General features: G+C 47.2%; 1 protein-coding gene across 7 annotated transcripts in view; it reads right to left on the bottom strand.

Annotated features, from left to right (window-relative positions):
• The window catches only part of LOC142256662 (epsin-1-like), a 139,437-nt gene that overhangs the window by 92,755 nt on the left and 19,754 nt on the right, over positions 1 to 26,928 (bottom strand). For all 7 annotated transcript variants that reach the window (XM_075328474.1, XM_075328472.1, XM_075328471.1 and 4 more), the window contains exon 2: positions 14,947 to 15,188. The gene's annotated coding sequence lies outside the window, so the exon portion shown is untranslated. The remainder of the gene's footprint in view (positions 1 to 14,946; positions 15,189 to 26,928) is intronic.

Raw genomic sequence — 26,928 nt, forward strand, 5'->3', positions numbered from 1 at the left:
TGTGTATATACAGTGTGTGGTGTGTGTATATACAGTGTGTGGGTGTGGTGTGTGTATATACAGTGTGTGGTGTGTGTATATACAGTGTGTGTGTGGTGTGTTTTGTATATACAGTGTGTGGTGTGTATATACAGTGTGTGGTGGATGTGTTGTGTGTATATACAGTGTGTGGTGTGTGTGTGTATACAGTGTGTGGGTGTGGTGTGTATACAGTGTGTGGTGTGTGTATATACAGTGAGTGGTGTGTATATGCAGTGTGTGGTGTGTGTATATACAGTGTGTGTGTGTGTGTGGTGTGTTGTGTATATACAGTGTGTGTGGTGTGTATATACAGTGTGGTGTGTATATATAGAGTGTGTGTGTTGTGTGTATATACAGTGTGTGGTGTGTGCTGTGTGTATATACAGTGTGTGGGTGTGTGTATATACAGTGTGTGGTGTGGTGTGTTGTGTGTATATACAGTGTGTGGTGTGTATATATAGTGTGTGGTGTGTGTGTGTGTATACAGTGTGCGTGGTGTGTGTTGTGTGTATATACAGTGTGTGGTGTGTGTGTGTGTGTGTGTGTGTGTGTGTGTTGTGTGTATATACAGTGTGTGGTGTGTGTGTGTGTGTGTTGTGTGTATATACAGTGTGTGGTGAGTGTATATACAGAGTGTGTGTGGTGTGTGTGTGTGTGTGTGTTGTGTGTATATACAGTGTGTGGTGAGTGTATATACAGAGTGTGTGTGGTGTGTGTGTGTTGTGTGTATATACAGTGTGTGGTGTGTGTGTTGTGTGTATATACAGTGTGTGTGTGTACAGAAATTATGATTATTAGCCGACGCAACATGTGAAAAAAATAATTGGGGGAAAAAAAATGAAGGGATGATGAGATTGCTTTTTTTCCCTCTTGCCTAGTCTGTGTGTTGTCCGTATCACCCGTGTGGCATGCATTTTGCAGGCTTTCACATCAGCGTTTTTTTGCCTGTAGGCAAACATCCGCAAACCGCATATGACTGGATCCTGTGGATTAAATGTGCAGCGCATGCAACCGTTATTTTACCGGATCCTTCTGCAGCGGGACACAGAATTTATCTGCCGGCGCTGGAGTCAGCTGACTCCTGATCTCACAGCCCGCACACGTTGCAATAGCTGCATTAGGGCTCATTCACATGACTGTTCCGTTTGTCCTGGTCAGTTCCTGTTTTTTTTGCGGACCCACGGACAGGAGCATCTTTTCAATGTCTTTTGTGTAGGATCGGATGGTACACAGTAGCACCTCCATGTGCATCCGATCCTTCAAAAAAAAAAAAAAACCCACATCGGATGCCGTATGTCCGCTCCGTTATGATGGAACATGTCCTATTCTGTTCCGTAATAACGAACCGTGACTCAATACAAGTCAATGGGTCCGCAAAATTCCCGGTAGCAACAAGGAAGCACTTCCATGTGACTTCCGTTGGGTGCCCGTGCAGTCAGTGTCCCGCTCCAGCCCCAGCCCCGCGGCTGCCCGCTCAGCAGTGTCAGCAGCTGCCCGCACTGCAGTGTCAGCAGCCGCGGGGATGACAAGCGCTACTGTCAGGAGGTTAGTAAGTTCATTACCTGTGGTGATGAAGTCCTGCATTCCTGACGTCAGCGGTCGTCACTGCCTTCTATGCCCGCCGCTTGTGACATCACCTCTCGCTGTCGACCAGAGACTGTGACTAGTGGCGACGTCACAGGCCGCTCGCGATACTTGGTTTGCGAAGGCAGCGGTCATTGAACTCAATGACAGCACTGCTGTCAGGAGTTCAGCGATCATCTCAGGCAATGTACCTCGCTAATCTCCTGACAGTAGCACTCGTCGTGCTCTGCAGTGACCTGGGCTGACCTATTGATGTTAGCTCAGGTCACTGCACGGCTCTCCCAGCCAACAGGGAACATTCTGTTCTTCATTGACTGGGACATTGACTATGGTATGGATCGTCGTGGGACCCTCTTGGATTACACCAGACTTGGATTTGTTTTTCTTTTTAATAAATTGGTGAAAGAGGGAATGTGTTGGGGAGTGTTTTTTCAAATAAAAATGTGTTTGTTGTCTATTTTTTTTTTTTTATTACTGACTGGGTTGGTGATGTCGGGTATCTGATACACGCCTGACATCACGAACTCCAGGGCTTGATGCCAGGTGACATTACACATCTGGTATCAACCCCATATATTACCCTGTTTGCCACCGCACACGGGCAACGGGATGAGCTGGGGCGAAGCACCAGAATTGGTGCATCTAATGGATGTGCCACTTCTGGGGCGGCTGCAGCCTGCTATTTTTAGGCTGGGGAGTGTCCAATAACAGTGGACCTCCCTAGTCTGAGAATTACAGACCACAGCTGTCCGCTTTACCTTGGCTGGTGATCCAATTTGGGGGGGGGGGGGACTCCCATGTTGTTTGTTTTAAATTATTTATTTAATTTAAAATAATAGCGTGGGGTGCCCTCTGTTTTGGATTACCAGCCAAGGTGAAGTTGCCAGCTGTGGTCTGCAGGCTGCAGCCGTTTGCGTTACCTTAGCTGGCTACAAAAGATAGGGGGACCGCATGTCTTTTTTTTTTTATTAATTTATTTATTTTTTGGCTAAATACAAGGCTAAGCACCTTAGTGCCACATGAAAGTCACAAAAGGGTGCCAGCTTAGAATATGCAGGGAGGTGGGACATTATATATGTCTTTCTCATCTACAAATCCCTCCATTCATTCATTCATTCATTCATCCATCCCTCTATCGCTCTCTCTATATCTATCTATCCATCTCTATATCTACTCATGTATATTTTTCTTGCTGCTTCAGTTTTTTGCGGTACGCAAAAAAAAAAAAAATGGAAGGCACACGGATGTCACACGGATGCATCCGTGAAAAAAAAAAAAAAGGACCGTTTTTTGCAGCCCGCAAAACGGAACGGTCATGTGAATGTAGCCTTAACAGCAGTCACTGCCTGCTGCCGATCACATGTGACCGTGTGCGGGCTGTGTGTACAGGAGTTCAGCTGAGTTCAGATCAGCTGACTCAAGTGTCAGCCGATTAGGCTGGGGCCACACGGGGATTCCTGCGATCCCCTCGCATTACCCTCGGCTCACGCTCAGTACAGCAGAGCTGAGTGTCATGCGTGTGTCCCTGCGACTGAGGTCCGACTGTGCGAGCAGACCTCAGCTGCGGGGGACGGTCCGTCTCTCAGGAGGGGCGGGACAGCATTGAGGAGGGGTGGGAGGGATTTCTCTCCCTCTCTCGTCCGTAGTCGGCTATTGCGATTCTCGCTCTGCACTAGCGGTACACCGATGTACCGCAAGTGCAGTGCGATTTTTCTCTCACCCCATACACTTCAATGGGTAAAAGAGGAAGAGTCTTGCATTACCCTTACAGCATGCTGCGATTGTTTTCTCGGTCCAATTAGGGCTGAGAAAATAATTGCTCATGTGTGCGGACACACAGGCTAATATTGGTCCGAATGGAATGCGATGTTTTATCGCACGCCACTTGCACTGTTTTTCTCGCCGTGTGGCTTAGACCTTACTTGTTCTGTGTCCCCCTGCATCCATCGCAGCATGTGCGGGCTGGAGTTCAGATCAGCTGACTCCAGTGCTGGACTGAACTCAGGTCACCTCACAGCCCGCACACGCTGCGATGGATGCAGGGGGACACAGAACAAGTAATCGTCCGACACTGCAGTCATCTGATTATTTGTTCTGCTGGCGCTGTGGTCAGGAGTAGGGATGAATGAGCAGTAAAATGCTAAAAAAAAAAAAATTCCAACAGATCCCAAACTATCTCCATTGGGATGAAGCTTGATTATTGTGGAGGATATGTCATCTCACGCAGCCCACCAACCCTTCTTGGTCCCATAGCTCTTACATAGCCTGGAAGTGCATTTTTTGGCCATTCTCTTGTTCCAACACAAATGATGGTGCCACTAAGAGGAAGGTTCCACTAAGAGGAAACCAAATGGGATGGCATGTTCTTGCAGAATAATGTGGTAGCCATTATGGTTCTGCCTTAAGTTTGGAATAAATCACCAAATGTCACCTGAAGCACCAACACAACTCACTCTATGCTTTATAGTAGACACCATCAAGGGTGGCATCTTTGTAGAAATACAACAATGAAACCCTGCATCTCACAATCTCAGATGTTGAGATGTGTCTCTGCTGAGGTGCTGTCAATATGCAGTTTCTAATGATGGTAACTTGGATGAACTTATCCTCTGCAGCATACTTTTTCTTCCTTTCCTAGGTCTTCAATCATGAGAGGCAGTTCATTATGATTGATGGTTTTCATTACTTCACTCGAGGTTCTAACAATTTTCTGGATTGACTGACCTTCACCAACAGCAGAGGAATAGGGCTCAGCACTGTATAGAATTGTGTACCAACAATACAACTAAAAAACACACATTATGGTTGCAAACAATATCTGAATGCTTGTAATTCCACAAATCAACTCCTAACAAGGTGACCTGTTCATTGGAAGCCATTCCAGGTGACGATCTGATGAAGCTGCTTGAGAGAGCTTGCCAAGGGCGTATAAGGGTACTTTCACACTTGCGTTTTTTCCCTTCCGTCACAATCCGCCCTTTTGGAAAACAGCGGAATCCGTTAACGGATTCCGCTGTTTCCCATAGACTTGTATGGATGACGGATTGTGCCAAAAGTACCTGCGTTGCTTCCACTGGCCGACGCTGCGTTGCTTCCGCCGGGCGGAAGGAACGCAGCATGTAACGTTTTTTGAAACGCGAAATTTTCTATTTTTCACTGCGCATGCTCATCTTTTTTTTTTTTTTTTTAAATCACAGAAACTTTATTTTGTCTCTCGGTGGCCCAATGTTCAGCTGAGCGCCCGGCCGCCGGCTTGTGAGAGCGCTCAGCTAAGCGCCCGGCCGCCGGCTTGTGAGAGCGCTCAGCTGAGCGCCCGGCCGCCGGCTTGTGAGAGCGCTCAGCTGATCGTTCACAATAGTCTGCTGCCGGTAAAACTGTAAAAAAGAAAGAAAGAAGAAAAAAAAAGCTTTCTGTTGTTTTGTACGATCCGTTGCATCCGTTGTGCCATTATATGCAACGCATCCGTTGCATCCGTCACACAAAGCAATGCAACGGATGCCGTTCAACGCAAGTGTGAAACTAGCCTAAAGCGGTTATCAGAGTAAAAGGTGCTTTGAAACAAACCAGAATAGATGTCGCTTTACTCCTTGTTGTTGTCATTTGTGCTTCAAATGAGCTGCCTTCAGTATTAATCTACAATGTGGACATCCAATAAGAATAAGGAAAACCAATGTATGAACAGGTGTCTAAACTTTTGACTGGTTCTGTATATTACTGTAAGGCCCTGTGCGCACTAGAAAATTGAAGTTTCTTAAGAAAATTCCGCACCCTCTGAAAGATTACTGCACCTGTGGCAAAAAAAGCAGTAAACCACACCCGAAAACCGCATACGGTTTTCGCCGCGGTATTGCCATGGTTTTTCTGCGGGTTGGCACCTGTGTTTTCATGCCTTCAATGCAATAAAGCATGTTGAGAAAAAAAAAATGTGTGTTGTCATTTCCTTCTAGATAGATAGATAGATATTACAGCTTTTATTTCTGATGTATGATATTTCCCCGTATTTTCTCATACAGCAGTGACCCTGCCGAACCTTGGGTCTGAGTTCTCACATGGTCACTGATGGTCGGTGACATCATTATTGCCACTTGTGAGGCCCTGAAGTTCTCACGAGCGGTAATGTGTTAACATCACCGACCGTGACAAATGACCTGTAGTTACCCCTGCAGCCTCGTTCATGGAACGAGGCTGCATTGAGTACTAGCTCTCAGACACCGCAGGATCAATATTTAAGCATCATTGGACCTCGTGTAGATTACGCCGGACCTGGAGGGGTATTTGGGGATTTTAATAAAGTGATGAAAGAGGGGGATTTTTTGTGTTTTATTTCAAATAAAGGATTTTTCAGTGTATGTGTTTATTTACTGTCACTTACAGATTAGTAATGGTGTGTCATAGACGCTGCCATTACTAATCTTGGATTTAGTGGCAGCTATGGGCTGCCATTAACTCCTTATTACCCAAATTACCACCGCATCAAAGCAATCGGGATGAGCCGGGTAGAGTCCCGGGACTGTCGTATCTAATGGATGAGGCATTTCCGGGTGGCTGCTGGCTGATATGGGTAGCCCCCCAGCCTAAAAATAACGCGAGGCTCCCCATCCTGAGAATACCAGCCCTCAGCCATGTGACTTTATCTTGGGCTGGTATCAAAATTGGGGGGGACCGCACGCCGGTTATTTTAAATTATTTATTTTACTGCACGATAAAGACCTGCCCAGCGGAGGCTGTGATTGGTTGCAGTATGACAGCTGTTATTCAGTGTGGGAGCATGTCTGCCTGCAACCAATCACAGCCAATGGTGGGCAGGAAAGCAGTGAATATGCGGCCGGCATTTTCAAACCAGGAGAATGATGCCGGAGCAGTGCGACAGCCGCCCGGTGATCAGAGAGTATGAAGCGCTTTGGCCCCTACCCCTTTGCGCCCGATTCTGGTCCCCATAGACTTTATATGGGGAGCAGTATCTGGCCAAATACCAGCCCTCCAAACGTACGTTGCCGTTTTCTGTGTGTCTGTGTATGATATGTATATGTGTCAGTGTGATGTGTGTATTTTCTCTCTGCTCAATTTCTTCTTCTGCTCCTAGTGACATCACTTCCTTGCAAAACACAGGGTAGTGATGATCACCATGTCCGGAAAAACGCGAAATACCGCGGGATAACGTACTGAAACGCACATATTTTGCTACCTGCATTATTCCCTGCAGTATTTCATGATTACATTACAGCCAATGGGGTAAAATACCACAGGTACCTGCGGAAAAGAAGTGACATGAACATTCTTTTCCGCAGCGGAAATTCCGCAGCAAAACCTGTTGGTGAAAAAACCGCAGTGCGCGCAGAGCATTTTTTTTTACCATAGGTTTTGCTGGTGAAGGACTGCAGCAAGGTTATGAACATTTTCTGCAGCAAAACCGTAGAAAAACCGCGGTAAAAACCGCAGCGTCCGCACAGGGCCTAAAAGGGACACCTACATTTGCGGACATTGAGAGATTAAAGAATAACCATAATTTTTACTCAATAAATCAATAAAACAACACCTTTGTAATATCTTATCAGAGAAATCTGCTCCTCTCTTCCACGATAGATTCTTGCACTGTGAATTCATGAGAAATATCAGTATAACCTGTGTTCTGTAGAGACAGATTCTCCTCATTACTGAGATAGGGGGTGACAGTTGGTGCTCCTAAAATTCTATGGAGAAGGGAGGAGTAGTTAACGGCAGATACAGACTTCCTGCTGTCACCACAGCCAGGCGCAGACTTCCTGCTGTCACCACAGCTAGGCGCAGACTTCCTGCTGTCACCACAGCCAGGCGCAGACTTCCTGCTGTCACCACAGCTAGGCGCAGACTTCCTGCTGTCACCACAGCCAGGCGCAGACTTCCTGCTGTCACCACAGCCAGGCGCAGACTTCCTGCTGTCACCACAGCCAGGCGCAGACTTCCTGCTGTCACCACAGCTAGGCGCAGACTTCCTGCTGTCACCACAGCCAGGCGCAGACTTCCTGCTGTCACCACAGCCAGGCGCAGACTTCCTGCTGTCACCACAGCCAGGCGCAGACTTCCTGCTGTCACCACAGCCAGGCGCAGACTTCCTGCTGTCACCACAGCCAGGCGCAGACTTCCTGCTGTCACCACAGCCAGGCGCAGACTTCCTGCTGTCACCACAGCCAGGCGCAGACTTCCTGCTGTCACCACAGCCAGGCGCAGACTTCCTGCTGTCACCACAGCCAGGCGCAGACTTCCTGCTGTCACCACAGCTAGGCGCAGACTTCCTGCTGTCACCACAGCTAGGCGCAGACTTCCTGCTGTCACCACAGCCAGGCGCAGACTTCCTGCTGTCACCACAGCCAGGCGCAGACTTCCTGCTGTCACCACAGCCAGGCGCAGACTTCCTGCTGTCACCACAGCCAGGCGCAGACTTCCTGCTGTCACCACAGCCAGGCGCAGACTTCCTGCTGTCACCACAGCCAGGCGCAGACTTCCTGCTGTCACCACAGCCAGGCGCAGACTTCCTGCTGTCACCACAGCCAGGCGCAGACTTCCTGCTGTCACCACAGCCAGGCGCAGACTTCCTGCTGTCACCACAGCCAGGCGCAGACTTCCTGCTGTCACCACAGCTAGGCGCAGACTTCCTGCTGTCACCACAGCCAGGCGCAGACTTCCTGCTGTCACCACAGCCAGGCGCAGACTTCCTGCTGTCACCACAGCTAGGCGCAGACTTCCTGCTGTCACCACAGCTAGGCGCAGACTTCCTGCTGTCACCACAGCTAGGCGCAGACTTCCTGCTGTCACCACAGCTAGGCGCAGACTTCCTGCTGTCACCACAGCTAGGCGCAGACTTCCTGCTGTCACCACAGTTAGGCGCAGACTTCCTGCTGTCACCACAGTTAGGCTATGTGCCCACGTTGCGTTTTTATGTGCAAAAAATCTGCACATAATGCATGTTTTGGCAGGAAAAAAGGTGTTGGAAAAAACGCCCATTTTTTTCATCGTGTTTGCACGTTTTTTTCCCATGCTTCTTTTCGTGCGTTTTTTTAGTCATGGTGATCTTACAGCTGTGACCCGGCTCTTACTGCCAAGAGTTTAACCCCTAAATACTGGGTCAGTGTGATCGCAGCATTCAGGAGGCAGGGAGAGGAATCCGTTACCTCTAACGTGAAATCTGGTCCCTTTAATGCGCTCACAGGGACTCTATCGCTGCCATGGTAACCCCGGGTCGTCACGAAGACGACCCCATGTTACTGAGGTATGTATCGCCTCACAGACCAGGGCACCTACGTCACCAGTTTTCACAGGAAAGATTGAAGTCTATTCCTGAAAAAAAACAGGAAAAAAAAAAAATGGAGAAACAACTGACATGCTGCTTTTTTCAGCAACAAAAACTGCAAGAAAAAAGAAGCAGTGTGTGTACAGCGAGTCAGGATTCTCAAACTTTGCTGGGATGATTTTTTTTTTCTTCTTGCATTTATTGATTAAAAGCAGCAAGGAAAATACAAAAAAAACAACATGGGCACATGGCTTTACAATGTCTCCATAGAACTTTCCGAGCACTAACTGTCACCTCCTGTCTCTGCAAAAGGAAAGGATGTACCGTACTCACTGAAGACAGATGAGACTTGAATTGAATAAAAAACAAAAGCAAAACATTAGTCCAGGAGGGAAAATAAGAAGATTTCTGAAAGAAGCTATATTACGTTTCTTATTTTCATGTGCATTATTATCAAAAATAAAATATAGCACTGCTTACTCTACAGATCATTTATAAGTCTATAGGGTGCTTTACATGCTAAGACATCGCTAGCTATAGCTGCAATAGCACCCGCCACCGTCGTATGTGCAATATGTGGTGATCGCTGCCGTAGAGAACATTATCGCTACGGAAGCGTCACACGCACATACCTTGTCAGCGACGTCGCTGTGACCGCCGAACAATCCCTCCTTAAAGGGGGAGGGTGTGTTCGGCGTCATAGCGACGTCACTAAGCGGCCGGCCAAGAGAAGCGGAGGAGCGGAGATGAGCGGGACATAACATCCCGCCCTCCTCCTCCCTTCCGCATTGCCGGTGGACGCAGGTAAGGAGATGTTCGTCGCTTCTGCGGTGTCACACACAGCGATGTGTGCTGCCGCAGGAACGACGAACAACATCGCTACTTACAACGATCTTTTGTAATTAAACGACCTCTCCAAAACAAACGATTTTTGGTCTTTTTTGCGATCGTTTAAGGTCGCTGCAGCCTGTCACACTCTGCGATGTCGCTAACGACGTCGGATGTGCGTCACAAACAACGTGACCCCGACGATATAGCGTTCGCGATGTCGCAGCGTGTAAATGGCCCTTTAGTCCATTGGTATTCTCACCCATTCTAGCACACATCGTGACCTTCACTCATTTCTCCTGTGCAGCATATATTACCACCTCTCTCCCCACCCTAATGCCTTATAGCAGCACTTTACCCAGAGCAACAATGTGTGCTTATACATTACGTGCTGCTGTGTGAATCTGCGGGGAAAACGCACTTACAACCAGCACAATAAAACATGACTCAAAGTCAGAAGACTAATGCCGCCCACCACCATCACCGCCCCACTCTGCAATACTGGAGGAGCACGAACAGTTAAAGATAAAAGGTCATGAAAGCAGAGGAATCTGCCCAGACTTGGGTTCTAAATCACTCGCAGAACACTTACGCCAACGAACAGCATGAAAAACATGAATGTTCCTTTTAGCATAAGAACGTACAACAGCCGGTGCCATCATCCTCCACCCGGATTCCCCGGAGAGTCAGGCTGAAGCATCCCGCCATCTCAGAGAACGGTGATGTGATAGCGGTATAACGAGGCTGCACACCGCTAACCAGGGAGGAGCGAGGGCTTCATTATACAAGGCCTCAATAACCAGCAGTCACTTATTACACCCAGCAGCTTATTAACCAGCAGGTTATAATTGGCCTACAGCAAATTGCACCAATGTGACTGAGGACCTGCACACAGGGCATATAGAAAGCCTCCGGCAGACACGGCTATTCCTGATCACATGCAAGGCCATATGTGCAAGTGTAGCTAACAAATAATATACACAACTCTGAAGATATGACCCTGTGATACAATGTACAGTAGTCAGCTTGTATAACAGTGTAAATATGGTGTCCTCTAAATAACACAGCCATTAATGTCTAAACCGCTGGCAAAAAAGTGAGTACACCCCAAGTGAAAATGGACAGATTGGGCACAATTAGCCATTTTCCCTCCTCGGTGTCATGTAACTCATTGGTGTTATAAGGTCTCAGGTGTGAATGGGGCCAGGTGTGGTAAATATGGAGTTATTGCTCACATACACGCTCATACAGGTCACTGGAAGTTCAATATGGCTCCTAATGGCAAAGAATTCTCTGAGGAGCTGAAAAAAAAAAAATTGTTGTTCTACACAAAGATGGCTGAGGCTATAAGAACATTTCTAACACCCTGAGTCTGAGCTGCAGCACAGCGGCCAAGACCATATAGTGGTTTAACAAGACAGGTTCCACTCAGAACAGGCCTTGCCATGGTCGACCAAAGAAGTTGAGTGCACGTGCTCAGCATCATATCCAGAGGTCGTCTTCTCAAAATAGACGTATGGGTGCTGCCAGCATTGCTGCGGAGGTTAAAGGGGCGGAGGGGTTCCCCTGCCAGTGCTCAGACTATATGCCACACACTTCATCAAATTGGTCTGCATGACTTTCATCCCAGAAGGAAGCCTCTTCTAAAGCTGATGCACAAGAAAGCCCACAAACAGTTTGCTGGAGACAAAATCAGACTAAAGCCATGAATTACTGGAACCATGTCCTGTAGTCTGATGAGATAAAGATAAATTTATTTGGCTTAGATGGTGTCAAGAGTGAGTGGAGGCAACCAGGTGAGAAGCACAAAGACAAGTGTGCCCTGCCTACAGTCAAACATGGTGGTGGGAGTATCATGGTTTGGGGCTGCATGAGTGCTGCCGGCTGTTGCATGAGTGCTGCCGGCTGTGGGGAGCTACAGTTTATTGAGGGAACCATGAATGCCAACATGTACTGTGACATATTGAAACAGAGCATGATCTCCTTCCTTTGGAAACTGAGCGGTAGGACAGTATTCCAATATGACCTCAAAACACACCTCCAAGAAAACCACTACCTTGTTATAGAAACTCAGGGAAAAGGTGCTAGACTGGCCAAGCATGGTCTCCAGACCTAAACCCTATTGAACATCTATGAAGCCTCTTCAAACAAAAAGGTGAAGGAGCGCAAGGTCCCTAACATCGACCAGCTCTATCACGGAGGATGGAAGAGGATCCAGTGGTTCCTGTCGAGCTCTAGTTAGCTCCATGCCCAAGAAGGTTAAGGCAGTGCTTGACAATGGTTTAGCCAGCCGTTTAGACATTATGTGTGGAGTTATTTAGATGGCACCAAATTACAGTTATTCAAGTAGGACACTTAACTACTTTACATTGTATCATAGTGCCATATCTTCAGTGTTGAGCCATGGAACGGTAGAATAAAATATTTAGAAAAATTTGAGGGGTGTACTCATTTTTGTGATATACTGTGTGCATGCATATAATAATATTAAGACACGCACACTGTACATACTGTACATACCATGCATCGCTCAGACAAAGACACTGGATACTCTATACTGTTGTCATCCTACTTGCTGTAGTACAGCGACGGCAAATCTGTTTCCTTATCACATTCTAGGCCATACGTGGAAGTATATCCAACAGTTTATATACAGTCTTGGCTGAACAGTGTTGTCACCCTTAAAATGGTTTCTGAAAATGAAGTATTTCTCCAAGGACATTTTGCAATTACAACATTTTGTTATACACGTTTATTTCCTTTGTGTATATTGAAACAATACAAAAAAACAAAAGCGAGTTAAGGTAAATTGGACATATTTCACACAAAACTGCAGAAAGTGGCCTGACAAAACTCTCGGCAGCCTTATATTAATAATTGGTTGCATATACTTTGAAATAACTGCAATCAATCGCTTCCTATAACCACAAACAAGCTTTTACACCTGTCCAGTGGAATTTTGGATCACTCTTTTGCAAACTGCTCCAGGTCCCACATATTTGAAGGTGTCTGCTCCCAACAGCAATTTTAAGATCTCTCCACATGGGTTTAGATCCAGACTCATCGCTGCCACTTCAGAACTCTCCAGGGGTTTGTTTCCATCTATTTCTGGGGCTTCTTGGAGTATGTTGGGGTCATTGTCCTGCTGGAAGACGCATGACCCAGGAATCAAACCCAGCTTTCTGATACTGGGCACCTAGATTGCGAACCAAAATCCTTTGCTTACTCTTCAGATTTCATGATGCCTTGTACACCGTCAAGGCACACAGTGCCAGAGGCAGCAAAATAATCCCAAAACATCTTTGAAACTCCACCATATTTGACGGTAGGTACTGTGTTCTTTTCTTTGTAGGCTCATTCCATTTTTGGTAAACAATAGAATGATCTCCTTTACCAAAAAACTCTACCTTGGTCTTAACCTGTGCACAAGACGCTTTTGCAGAAGGATTTTGGCTAACTGTCGTATATTTTGGCAAGCTACAGTCTAGCTTTTTTAGGTCTCTGTGTCAGCAGTGGGGTTCCCCTGGGTCTCCTCCATAGCGTTTCATTTCATTCAAATGTCAATGGATAGTTTGCGCTGACACGGATGCACCCTAAGCCTAGATGACAGCTTGAATTTCTCCGGAACTCGATTGGGGCCGATTATCCACCATTGTGACTATCCTGCGTTGCAACCGATCATGAATTTTTCTCTGCTGTCCAAGTCCAGAGAGATTTGCTACAGTGCCATGGGTTGTAAACTACTTGATTATGTTGAGCACTGTGGACAAATGAACATCAAGGTTTCTGGAGATGGACTTGTAGCCTTGAGATTGTTGCCATTTTTTAAACAATTTTAGTTCTCCAGTTCTTTTGGTCCTCCATGCTTAGTGTGGCACACACAGACAATGCAAAGATTGAGTCAACTTCTCCCCTTTTTATCTGGTTTCAGGTGTGATTCTCATATTGCCCACACCTGTTACTTGACACAGGTGAGTTTGAATGAGCATCACAAGCTTGAAACAAGGTTGCTTACCCACAATTTTGGAAAGTTGCCAACAATTTTGTCCAGCCCATTCTTGGGGTTGTGTGTGAAATTGTGTCCAGTTTGCTTTTTTTCCCTCTCTTTGTTGCTCCAATACACAAGAAATAAACATGAGTATAACAAAAATGTGTAATTGCAATAATTTTCTGAGAAAAAAAAAACTTTATAATTCTAGAACAATTCCAAGGATGACTTTACAAATGGATAAGTTAAGGATATTTGGCTTTTAAGTGAAATTTCGGGATGATCCTAAAATGCACTCTAACCTTTTCAGGTGAACTTAAAGTGACTGGGGATACCTCAAATGGAGCAGCCTGCACTTTCCCCAAATCTGAATTAAAAAAAAACCTATAGGATCAACTGGGTCACCGTGTACAGGCTCATAACTCTGCACCCCAGAACCTCAGTGACCTGAGGGCTGCCCTTCAATAAGAGTGGGAGCCATGCCTCCGCAGACAAATCCACTTGTGAACAGCAGGAGACATCGTTGTCAGCTGTAATCGATGCTCAAGGCCACATCACAAATTGAGACACTGACACTTTTTGGGGAGGAATACCCACCAATGTTGGCTTTTGTTTCAATAAATTGTTTGAGATGAGGAAATCACAATTGCATGCTTCTACTTAATGCCCTACTTTCATGATAACATGTAATACATAATATTTCAATAATATAGCGCCATTAATTCCACAGTGCTTTTATATACATCAGTAACACTGTCCCCATTGGGACTCAATCTATAATCCAATCTATTGTCCTCGGTGGGATTTGAACCCAAGAGCCCAGGGCTGCAAGGCCACAGTGCTAACCACTGAGCCACCGTGTCACCCATAAAATATCACTGTACTGTGGAGGAAGGTTGAACTAGATGGACCTAGGTCTTTTTTCAACCTTAGTAACTATGTAACTTTTATGTCTTACATAAATTTCACTTGAGAGCTAAAAATCCCTAATTTTTTGTGAGTAGGATACACACACACAGTAATATACACATATATACAGACAGATACTCTGTACATGTGTGTATACACATATATATGTACATGTAAACACACCCACTCATGTACACACACACACCACACACACGAGATAAAAAGCCTGGCTATTGTAACCTATTGCAGTCCTTTGCTCTTTGTGAAGGAAGGCTATTGGGCTGAAATAATGGAAGTCACTTTCATGGTGACATTACTGTCTGGAGCACATTGAAACATGAGCACTCACCTTTCTAGAGGAGGGTTGCATCTTTCGCTAAACACTGTATCATATCTTATATCTCCATCTATACACAGAGCCTTCACGCTATGGCGGTCTTCCCTGTAATCCGCGTGTCCGTGTCGTCTACTCCACATAAAGCATATGGCAACTGGGACACCGGCTGCAAACTTCCACCAGAACTTTAATTTCAGTAGTTGAACGCTATGAATAAATGTTAACTCCTCGTGGCGATTGCAAGGTTTCAGTGTCTAAAAGAGAAAAAAAGAGAATTCTTTATAAGACTGGTGATGCTATATGACAGCGCACACGCAAGCTCGGGAGTACTGCAGACTCAATGGGATATCATTTCTAAAATGAAGCCAAGTGCACATGCTCAGCAGAAAATTTCCACTTACACTAAAAAGGCAAACGTGCCTCAGGTGGTTACAACTCCTCTCATGTTACAGAGTACGGTCTGCTTACATCTGCCTTTACAGGGAATCTGTCAGCAGCTTTTTGCTATGTAATCTGAGAACAGCATGGTGTAGGGGCAGAGACCCTGATTACAGGGATATAGTAATTACTAGAATGTGTTTAGCAGCTTCAGTACAATTAGTGTTTTATTAACAGGAGATAGCTTACTGTTGTCCAGTAATGATAAAGTGACATCCCTGGAATCAGGATCTCTGCCCCTACATCATGCTGCTGTCAGATTACATAGCAAAAACCTGTAGACAGATTCCCTTTAACAAATTCCACGGCAGATTTGACCCCACAACCAAACAAGACAGTCAAGCATTCTGCATGAATTGGTATGGTGGGATCCCACAGAAGTCATGTGGGTCTGCGGTCACCGTCGGGGTTGGTCATATGACGGATATATATTTTGTTGTTCTGCTTCTATAATGGAACATAGGTGTGATCGTACCCTTACATATTCTACACACAAAGCCCAGCTCCCTTTACCCCTTTAAATATTACAGTATACTGTATAAATGATTCGACCTGACAAAACATACATCATTATAGACTGACTACTTTCTAATAGAGTTACAAACAGCAAAGGACAATGCCCACAGGAGCCTTCATGGGACTGCGGTCACACGGGGTGGTCAGGCCGCTCGATCCTTGGCTTGTCCTGCGGGCCCATCATATTCCTGTATACATATCCCACCGATTGTCCTGGCCCCATGCAGTTATGAGATGTTAGCCAGTGATCACCCACGTCACCTACCATTAATGTTATCTTATCTAGTCACTTTGAACTTTGTCTTGTAAAGTACATACCAGGAAAAAAGCCTTTCCTAATAAAGGCATTTCCTCCACAGAAAGCACGGTATTGTTATTCTTCCTGCTGTATGTCAGGCGTTAGGAAAGGGTTTCTATTAGCACAAACCCTTCTGGTGCATTCAGAGGGGCTGAGAACTGGTGAACAAACCATGCAAGATTCCCGGCCCATGGAACATGTCTGAAGTCACTGGTCTAACGAGCAAAAACATTCATTCATTCAGCAGGTGATTAGTGGGCTTTTAGGCCGGCATAAGTGATCTATCGGCAGCACATTGACCCAAGTACCAGACGTGCTGCCGATTACACGCTCCTCTATAGCACAACACCCCATCACTCTGCTGCCATCATCACACTGTGGACACAGGACAGGTATGTAGTGGATCGCTGCTCGTCATATGCCCGAGATCTGCTCATCTAGATGCACCTTATACGCACACAGCAGACTTCTGTCAATGAGCACCAATCAGATCACTATTATGTTACACCCCTGGACAATTCACAGCAGACATTAATAGCTACAGGGCTGTGACATCAATAAGCCACACTCCCAAAGTCTTCTTTCTCACCCCGATTCTTCAAGTCTGGCACTGAAGTCCACTATTATTGCATCTTTCAGCGGCCATACTCCACAGAGGTGCTCCGGCAATGACCAGGCATTTACAGGGCGATCCATCAAAGCTGTTGCCTCAGAACCTGGCCTAAAACGCTTGTCTAAACTTCAGGCACTTTTACACTAGTTTGATTCAGCTCCACAGAAAGCAGCACTGGCATGTATACGGCCGCCCGTCATCTCAGCAAAGGTCCGGCCAGCTTTTACACCACAAATGCTACTCCAGTGCATGAGTAGGACTTCTGGCGAGGCGCAGAGAAGAGCACGCCACAGAAGAGATGCGCCAAAATAATTAAGTGGCTACTCCAGAAAGCCCTTTATAAACAATGGCCTACAAAACACTCGCAGGGTCCAACTCATCATTGCATCTGCCTCTTTTTGTCTCATTCTGATGCGTTTCATTTTCCCTATTTTAAGTTGGTGTTTGTTTTCTTTTATGACATTCATTGTCGGTGGCTTTTGGATTTCCAGAGGTTTTCATTTAATTCATCAGCTGCAACTTTTTTAAAAAAAAAAAATGTGCAAAATATCAAAATGTAAATGCATTCCCCTCCCCCACCAGCGGAGCGAGTTTCCGTAAATCCGTATGTATTGTGAAAAAAGCCGCAAAAAGATTAAAGACGAAAATTAAGAACAGCTTTTTATTTACTACAAAATTCATGAACCAAGTGCATATTGCAGAAAACAAAGTCATGCTATGTGCGCACGTTGCGTTCTCTGCAGTGCGGAAAATAACGCACCCTCTGGCAGACTGGACACTGAGTTTATAAAAAAAAATGCATTCACAACGCATGCATTTTGGATGCTTTTTCTATGCGTTTTGGATGCATTTTTGACAGTGTGTTCCCCCGGCAATTCAGCTCTGCTACATGCCGGCTGACAGCCGGCACAGAGAGTCGCGCGATGAGAATGAACTCGGGTGAACTGCACCCGACTTCAATGTCATACCGCAGCTCTGTCTGTGTGTGGTGTCCCGATCATCTTCACCGCCCACATCCCGACATTACCGCCCACATCCCGACATTACCGCCCACATCCCGACATTACCGCCCACATCCCGACATTACCGCCCACATCCCGACATTACCGCCCACATCCCGACATTACCGCCCACATCCCCGCACACACCCCGACATTACCGCCCACATCCCGACATTACCGCCGACATCCTCGCACACATCCCGACAGTACCACCCTCATCATCACCGCACACACACCGGCATTACCTCAGTGACGTCCCCGCTGACAGCGCGATTCACTTCAGTTGCTGCGTGGAGCTCACAGGAGCGGCGGTGTTCTACGGCCGTTCCTGTCAGCTTCATGTAGCAGAGCTGGATGCGTCGCGGGACCTCTGGATAACGCCGGACTTGGAGGGGTATTTGGGGATTTTAATAAAGTGGTGAAAGAGTGGGTTTTTTTGCCTTTTATTCCAAATAAAGGACTTTTTCGGGTGTGTGTTTATTTACTTTCACTTACAGGTTAATTATGGAAGGTATCTCGGGGAGACGCCTGTCATGATTAACCTAGGACTTAGTGTCAGCTATGGGCTGCTGCCATTAACCCCTTATTACTCCGATTGCCACCGCACCAGGGCAATTCGGGATGAGCTGGGTAAAGTCCTGGGACTGTCGCATGTAATGGATGCGGCAATTCCGGGCAGCTCCTGGCTGATATTGTTAGGCTGGGGGGCCACCCATAACGTGGAGCTCTCCATCCTGAGAATACCAGCCTTCAGCCGTGTGGCTTTATCTTGGCTGGTATCAAAATTGGGGGGGGGGGTCCGCACGTCTTTTTCTTAATTATTTATTTATTTTACTGCACGATATAGACCCGCACACCTGCGGCTGTGATTGGTTGCAGTGAGACAGCTGTCACCCAGCGTGGGGGTGTGTCTGACTGCAAGCAATCATAGGCGCCGGTGGACGGAGAAAGCCGGGAATACGAGATTGAATAATGAACGGCCGGCATTTTCAAAAGAGGAAAAGCCGCCGGAGCAGTGTGAAAGCCGTGCAGCGCCGCGCTGGTGATCAGGGAACGGTGAGTATGAGAGAGGGGGGGGGGGGGGGGGGGGGGGGGGAGACTGACCGACGGACAGAGAGAGGGACAGACATAGAGAGAGAGAGAGAGAGAGAGAGAGAGAGAGAGAGAGACACACACAGACAGAGCGACCAACTGACAGAGAAAGAGACCGACCAACTGACAGAGGGAGATTCACCGACATCCACAGACAGATTGACTGACATTGACAGAGATAGACTGAAAAGACTTGCGTTTAAAGCATGCGGAACGCAACAAAAATGCAGTCCAAGTGCATTTTGGTTTCTTTCTGACCCACATCATTGATTTCAATGGGTGGAGAACGCAGCTACAACGCACAAAAGAAGTGACATGCTGCTTTTTTTTCCACAGCGATTTTGGGCATCCAAAATGCTGCATTTACAAACGCAGCGTGTGCATTGATTTTTCGGCTTTCTCATAGACTTTGCTGGGGAAGCTGAACGCATGCAGTTATGCTGCAGTTCAAAACGCAGCGTTTCCGCGGAAAAAAACGCAACGTGCGCACATAGCCTCAGGAATTATCCCTTAAAAAAAAAAACAACAATGCAGAAATGATGAATTGGGCACAATGTAAAAACGTGATGCAGTTTTAGCTAAAATCAGACCGATTGCCCAATACCGTGTTTCCCCGAAAATAAGACGTCCCCCGAAAATAAGACACAGCAGGAGTTTTCAGGGATGCTTTAATATAAGACATCCGCTGAAAATAAGACATAGCTGCGGTCAATAATGAAGTGTCATGCAGCGGTGAAAGAGTTAAAGACACTGCAGGACACTTCATTATAGGCAGCGGGCACCCCCAGAAGAGAGAAGACAGAAGAAAGAAGACCCCCGATCATACTTACCAGACCCCGACCGGGAGCAGGTGAGCGCATCAAAGTCCTGCAGCGGCGGAACACACACACACACACACACACACATCAGATCACACTCACTCACTCTCATACACACACCAGATCGCATCCACACACTCACAACATCCGACGATATCACTTGCTTCTCAGCAGCGATACTGTCCCCTGTGCAGGACCTGCCGGAGGATCACTGGCCGGAAGCATGTGGTATCTCCGGATGTTGTGAGTGTGTGAGCGCGTATGTGCAATATCGTCAGTGTGTGTGTGAGTGTATGTGATCGGATGTGTGCGTGTATGCGATCGGATGTGTGCGTGTGTATGCGATCGGATGTGTGCGTGTGTATGCGATCGGATGTGTGCGTGTGTATGCGATCGGATGTGTGCGTGTGTATGCGATCGGATGTGTGCGTGTGTATGCGATCGGATGTGTGCGTGTGTATGCGATCGGATGTGTGCGTGTGTATGCGATCGGATGTGTGCGTGTGTATGCGATCGGATGTGTGCGTGTGTATGCGATCGGATGTGTGCGTGTGTATGCGATCGGATGTGTGCGTGTGTATGCGATCGGATGTGTGCGTGTGTATGCGATCGGATGTGTGCGTGTCGGCAGAGGAGCACGGCGTGCAGCACAGCTGCTGGGACCGCCCACCGGAGGGCACAGGGAGAAGTGGGGTGTGTGTGTGAGCTTATGCCATCAGATGTGTGCGTTTATACTGTCTGATGTGTGACTGTGTGTGAGTGTATGCGATCGGATCTGTGAGTGTCGGCAGGAGGCAGAGGAGCACGGCGTGCAGCACAGCTGCTGGGATCGTGGGGTGGGTGGGAAGAAGTGGGGTGGGTGTGTGTTTGTGTGTGAGTGTGATCTGATATGTGTGCGTGTGTGTGTGTGTGATCTGATGTGTGTGAGAGATCTGATGTGTGTATGAGATCTGATGTCAGCCAGACGCAGGGGAGCACAGCTGCAGGGAGATCACAGGGAGAAGTGTGTGTGTGTGTGTGTGTGTGTGTGTGATCTGATGTCAGCCAGACGCAGGGGAGGCGTGCAGCACACCTGATGGGAGATCATAGAAGGATCTGGGAGCCATACAGACACCCTGAGCTGGTAAGTATGACGATCCTGGGATGGGGGGGGGGGGTCTGCTTTTTGTGGGGGGTAAACTTACCCCCAACCATGTCTCCTCGAGAATAAGACACCCCCTGAAAATAAGACAGTGCTTTTTTAAGGGCAAAAAAAAAATATAAGACAGTGTCTTATTTTCGGGGAAACAGGATACATCCAGTGCTCAGACATGAGGCGGCCTCAGTCCTGAATGGCTCAGCTCAGAGGAGCTCGCCTGCCTCAGCCAACACTTCTCCACATCAGTTTTCCAACGCTGCTGCATTTTCTCATCAATCTAGTTCTCTCTTCTTTCTGGGAGACATTTCTCCTCATCAGTAATGGCCACAACTACTGGTTTTCATTTTGGCAATTGACTAAAAGCCAAAAAGATACGAGGGGTGCTGATAAAGTCTTTGGCTTTACCCAGAAAGAAACGAGATCGGATGATGAAACTTTACATTTATTCCACATACTCTCCTCTAATGTCATCACACTTCTTACATCGGTATTCCAAGTTCTATAAGCAAAGTAAAAAGAAAGATTTCTGTTGTGCCTCAAACCAGGCATCTGTAGCAGCCGTGGCATCAGAAATGGTGTGAAATTTGGTACCCTTGAGGTGTTTCTTCAGGTTTGGAAAGAGATGATAGGGAGCTAGATCTGGTGAATAAAGTGGGTGGTCAACCAGCTGAAGCCCAGCTCTGCCAGTTTTGCCGTGGCCGCTTGTGCAGTGTGAGTGGAGGCGTTGTCTTGCAGGAACAAGATTCCTTTGGACAGCTTGTCGCACCTTTTGGACTTCAGAGCTGCCTTCAATTGGTCCAAAAGTTCAATGTAATACTTTGCATTGATGGCGGAACCCTTTTGAAGGTAGTCCACTAGCAGCCTGCCCTCATCCCAAAACACAGACGCTATCCCCTTAGTGGCTGATTTTTGCACCCTGAACTTCTTTGGACGAGGAGAACCACTGTGCCTCCACTCTTTTGACTGCTCTTTGTTTTCAGGGTCATATAAATAAATAGTAGTAGTAGACTACGTTCGGGTGTCTGCCTGCCGAAAACGTATATGTCTAAAAATGGTACAAAACAGAGCACACGCTAACGTAGTGTGCTCCATTACAGTCAATGGCCTTGTCGGCGCATGCGTCCAAAACATGCTTTGCGGGGTGGGGCGGTTCGGACAGATGCCTCAACGGGACCTGTGAAAGTAAGGCTAAACGCAGTGTGAAAGGAGCCTAAAGTGGAAGGACGGTGGCTCAGATGTTTTGCTTGCAGCCGAAGTTCAATCCTCACCAAAAACAGTATCTGCAAGTAGCCTACGTTCTCCCCGTGGCTACCAATCACACTCCAAATACATACTGATAGAAAATATAGATTGTGAGCCCCAGAAGGACAATGATTACAATGTATGGAAAGCTCCGCAGAACAAGCTAGTGCTATTCTATATAAACTAGCATAATAAATTACAAATCAGTTATTCTGTAGGTTATAACATTAGGGGTACTCAAACATATTTTATATAGAGTTTGTGTTTCATCTCTTATTCAATAAAAAAAAAAAAGCGTGTAAAGCAAATTTGTGACCAGGTTTGTGGCGCCCAATCTGAGTGGTTGCAGATCCCTGATTCATAGTAATGTGTCACCTATGAGTGAGCACTTGTGTACTGAGCATTGTGTGCACAAGCTACTGATTCACAGCTCTCCTTTTAAAAAAAAAAAAAAAAAATACAGCACATGCAATTTGCATTGTTACCCTTTTTCTAGTTTCTGTATATGCCCCAGCCCCTCCTGTGATGCATATTTCCCCAGTGACTCCTGTAATGTCTATACAGCAGTCCCAGCATCTCTTGTGATGTCTATACAGCAGTCCCAGCATCTCTTGTGATGTCTATACAGCAGTCCCAGCATCTCTTGTGATGTCTATACAGCAGTCCCAGCATCTCTTGTGATGTCTATACAGCAGTCCCAGCATCTCTTGTGATGTCTATACAGCAGTCCCAGCATCTCTTGTGATGTCTATACAGCAGTCCCAGCATCTCTTGTGATGTCTATACAGCAGTCCCAGCATCTCTTGTGATGTCTATACAGCAGTCCCAGCATCTCTTGTGATGTCTATACAGCAGTCCCAGCGTCAACTGTGATGTCTATACAGCAGTCCCAGATTTTATCTCTGCTACAGATCTTCTAGTTCTGTGAATGATGGGCTGTGTGTATCCCCACCCATATCACTGCTTAGCAGCTTTCTATGTATACCTCGCATGGGCAGAAAGCCGCCAATCAGTAGTGCTGATGGGGCCATACCGAGCTCATGAATATGGTGGACTACCTGGCAGCAGGTTTACTAGTCCACCAGTGATAAAACTACTTTTCAGCAGATATCAAAGATACAGCAGGTAACCAGTAAGTGACATCACTGGAATCAGGGTCTCTGTCTATATTATACCGCTTTCAGATTTAGTTGCAGAAACCTGGTGACAAATTCCCTTTAAATCCCATATTAACCCCTAGCAAAAAAAAAAAAACAAAACCTGCTTATCCTGGCCAATAGGTGTCGATCATAGTTAAATCACAAAGCATGTTGTTATAGGTGAGCACCCCAGATATGTCTATACAGGAAAAGAATTACAGTATTTCCTGTGGTGTACGCTCGCGATCGCCGCTGGGTCTCCGCATGATCTTACAGCTGGGACCCGGCTCCTCACTGTCCAGAGCGGCGTCCGCGCCGCTCCCAACAGTTTAACCCCCCTGAATGCAGTTATCAGTGCGATCGCAGCATTCAGAAGGCAGGGAGAGGGATCGCTTACCTCTCCCTGGCAATTGGGTCCCTGGAATGCGATCACAGGGACCCAATTACTATCACAGTAACCCTGGGTTGTCACCATGATGACCCCATGTTACTGAGCTACAGAGAGCCTCATACACCATGCTGTATGAATGGTGTGTGAGGCAAAGTGCTGTGCTATAATTCCCTGTAGTCATAAAGCATTGCAGGGGATTATAGAAACGCGGAAAAACCCAAACAAGTGACATGCTGCCTTCTTTTTTAAGCAATAAAATCTGAAAGGAAAAAAGCAGCGTGTTCACAGCAAGTCACGATTCTCAAGACTTTGCTGGGATGCTTTTTCCTTGCTTCTATTGATTTAAAAAAAAAAAAAAAAAAAAAAAAAAAAGGAAAAATGCTAGAAAAAAATATAAAAATGCCATGTGTGCACATAGCCTAAATCACATCCCGTGTGGAGCTGCTTGTATAATGGGCACTGTCATTTCCATCCTCGGACCTTGCTGTATCATCTTCACGGCACATCTTGCTCTTCTGTGTAATTCAGATTGCACAATGTGACATTTCCTAATCTGATGGCTAATCAGAGACTTTAATACCTAAAGATGGTGTCACACACAGCGACAACGACGTCGCTGCTACGTCACCATTTTCTGTGACTTGCAGCGACGTCCCGTCGCTGTCGCTGTGTGTGACATCCAGCAACGAGCTGGCCCCTGCTGTGAGGTCGCCGCTCGTTGCTGAATGTCCAGCTTCATTTTTTAGTCGTCGCTCTCCCGCTGTGACGCACAGATCGCTGTGTGTGACAGCGAGAGAGCGACGAAATGAAGCGATCAGGGAGCAGGAGCCGGCGTCTGGCAGCTGCGGTAAGCTGTAACCAAGGTAAACATCGGGTAACCAAGGTGGTTACCCGATATTTACCTTCGTTACCAGCCTCCGCCGCTCTCACGCTGCCAGTGCCGGCTCCTGCTCTCTGCACATGTAGCTGCAGTACACATCATGTAATTAACCCGATGTGTGCTGTAGCCAGGAGAGCAGGGAGCCAGCGCTAAGCAGTGTGCGCGGCTCCTGCTCTCTGCACATGTAGCTGCAGTACACATCGGGTTAATTAACCCGATGTGTACTGTACCTAGGAGAGCAAGGAGCCAGCGCTAAGCAGTGTGCGCGGCTCCCTGCACTGTGACATGTAGCTGCAGTACACATCGGGTTAATTAACCCGATGTGTACTGTAGCTAGGAGAGCAGGGAGCCAGCGCTCAGTGTGCGCGGCTCCCTGCTCTCTTGCACATGTTGCAGCACAGCGACGCGTGTCGTTATGATTGCTGCTTCGGCTGCTGTGTTTGACAGCTAAGCAGCGATCATAACAGCGACTTACAAGGTCGCTGCTACGTCACAGAAAATGGTGACGTAACAGCGACGTCACTGTCGTTTAGTGTGACCCCAGCTTTAGGGTACGCTCCCACGATCAGGGTTACTCACGTTTTCAATGCTGCGCATTTTCAGTGTCCAAATTATCAGCATTTTACAGTAGAAAGTGCATGGGATTAATAGAAATCTCCTGCCCACTGAGCTTCTTTTCATGCTGTGTAACCTCACCTGCGGTGCATTATCCCAATCCCCAGAATGTCCATGTCTCTTGTGGTTACACTGATTCTGTGCGGATTACCCCCATAGACTAGTATTAGATTCAGAAAATACATAGGTAAAGACACCTGCGCTGTCAGTGCATTTACCTGGCAGAAATGCATCAAAATCGCCTATAATCAGCACCTATCATGTCAATACCAAGAAGCTTCAAAAGCCAAACAGCTTTATTTAACAGATGACAAACCAGAAAGGTGCAGAGAGCACCAAGGCCAAGCCACTTACAGGATAACATTTTTCTCTTCCGCGTAAAACATGAACCCAATTCCAAGGTCCTCGCTGCACTCAGACCCATCTAGTAATACATTTTCCGCATTCAGGCATCCGGTAAGTGCTGCAGCTCCGTGGTCTTAAGGCCACGTCACACACTAAGCAACATCGCTAGCAACATCGCTGCTAAGGAACATCTTTTGTGACGTAGCAGCGATGTTGCTAGTGATGTCGCTGTGTGTGACATCCAGCAACAACCCGGCCCCTGCTGTGAGGTCGTTGGTTGTTGCTGAATGTCCTGGGCCATTTTTTAGTTGTTGCTGTCCCGCTGTGAAGCACACATCGCTGTGTGTGACAGCGACAGAGCAACAACTAAATGTGCAGGCAGCAGGAGCCGGCTTCTGCGGACGCTGGTAACCACAGTAAACATCGGGTAACCAAGAAGCCCTTACCTTGGTTACTCGATATTTACCTTCGTTACCAGCGTCCGCCGCTCTCAGCTGTCAGTGCCGGCTCCCTGTTCCCTGCACACAGCCACAGTACACATCGGGTAATTAACCCAATGTGTACTGTGGCTAGGAGTGCAGGCACTGGCAGTGTGAGAGCGGCGGACGCTGGTAACGAAGGTAAATATCGGGTAACCAAGGTAAGGGCTTCTTGGTTACCCGATGTTTACCATGGTTACAGCATCCGCAAAAGCCGGCTCCTGCTGCCTGCACACGTAGCAGAGTACACATCGGGTAATTAACACGATGTGTACTGTGGCTAGGTGTGCAGGGAGCCAGCACTAAGCGGTGTGCGCTGGTAACCAAGGTAAATATCGGGTTGGTTACCCGATATTTACCTTAGTTACCAAGCGCAGCATCGCTTCCACACGGCGCTGGGGGCTGGTCACTGGTTTGCTGGTGAGATCTGCCTGTGTGACAGCTCACCAGCAACCCGTGTAGCGACGCTCCAGCGATCCCTGCCAGGTCAGGTTGCTGGTGGGATCGCTGGAGCGTTGCTTAGTGTGACATCTCACCAGCGACCTCCTAGCAACTTACCAGCAATCCCTATCAGGTTGTATCGCTGTTGGGATCGCTGGTAAGTTGTTTCGCGTGACTGGGCCTTTAGGCTACTTTCACACTTGCGTTGGACGGCTTCCGTAGCATTGCGTTGTGTTACGGATGCAACGGATGCGTTGCATATAGTGGCACAACAGATGCTACGGATCGTACAAAACAACGGAAAGCTTTTTTTTTTTTTTTTTCTTCTTTACAGTTTTACCGGCAGCAGACTATTGTGAACGATCAGCTGATCGCTCTCAATAGCCGGCGGCCGGGCGCTCAGCTGAGCGCTGTTACTTGCCGGCGGCCGAGCATGCCGGCAGGCAGGCGCTCAGCTGAGCGCTGTCACTTGCTGGCGGCCGGGCGCTCAGCTGAGCGCTCTCACTTGCCGGCGGGCGGGTGCTCAGCTGAGCGCTGTCACTTGCCAG

Source organism: Anomaloglossus baeobatrachus, chromosome 11, assembly GCF_048569485.1.
Source record: "Anomaloglossus baeobatrachus isolate aAnoBae1 chromosome 11, aAnoBae1.hap1, whole genome shotgun sequence".
Taxonomy (NCBI): Eukaryota; Metazoa; Chordata; class Amphibia; order Anura; family Aromobatidae; genus Anomaloglossus; species Anomaloglossus baeobatrachus.